Source organism: Dipodomys ordii, unplaced genomic scaffold (genome assembly GCF_000151885.1).
Source record: "Dipodomys ordii isolate 6190 unplaced genomic scaffold, Dord_2.0 Scaffold39, whole genome shotgun sequence".
NCBI classification, from domain to species: Eukaryota; Metazoa; Chordata; class Mammalia; order Rodentia; family Heteromyidae; genus Dipodomys; species Dipodomys ordii.
The window spans coordinates 2,358,533-2,359,518 of record NW_012267255.1 but is presented as its reverse complement, the minus strand read 5'-3'; positions in this window follow the sequence as shown (position 1 = coordinate 2,359,518).

Below are 986 nucleotides of genomic sequence, written 5' to 3'. Positions count from 1 at the left end.
GAGGCTGAGATCTGAGGATCGCGGTTCAAAGCCAGCCCGGGCAGGAGAGACCGTGAGACTCCTATCTCCAATAAACCACCAGAAAAACTGGAAGTGGCGCTGTAGCTCAACTGGTAGAGCGCTCGCCTTGAGCTGAAGAGCTGAAGGACAGTGCCCAGGCCCAGAGTTCAAGCCCCACGACCGACCAAAAAAAAAATGTCTTCAAGTAGTTATACAAAGGAGTTGCCTTTTTATTGTAACTGAGGGGTTACAGTTGTATGAGTTAGGTAATGAATACATTTCTTGTCAAGCATTGTTACCCATTCCTTTGTTTGAATCCCAAGATTTGGACACGAGTTTTTTGTTGTTGTTGTTGTTGTTGCTTTTAATGTACTATGTGATTTTCTTTTGTTTCTTTTGTATGGATTTCCCCCTATGGAATATCCCCTGTTGTCACTGTATTTGATTTTGGTACCCTGTATCTTCTATATACATTTATCTAATTGGGGGGTGGGAAGGGGAATAACAAAATGCTGAAATAGGAGATAGAATGGCCCATTGCAACAATGAGATTCACAAGACAGTATGTTAAAATGAACTTTACAACTTCAGTGGGGGAAGGAGTGGGGGAGGTGAGGGAAGGAAGAAATATTAACATATTAATATTTTTAACTGTGGTTGACTCTTTATAAATGAAAACATAGAATGCAAATCATGGATAAGAGTATCATATTTAGGATAAAATACACAATCATTAACTAACAAATAAAAATAATTGGAAAAATAATAATCAGTGAGATCAATGAAACTTCCCTAAGCCTATTATACTTCTTTTAATAAAATCTAATTCTAGCTAGAATCCCGGCAAATCAGTTTATCGAGAACCTCGCACCCATTACCTCTGATCATCCTTGATAGCTGATCAATTTACTCATTTTCTTCCACCATCCAACTAATGCCTAACTACCATACATACTTGTCTTTAGAAAGAACCTTGTCTTAGAAAG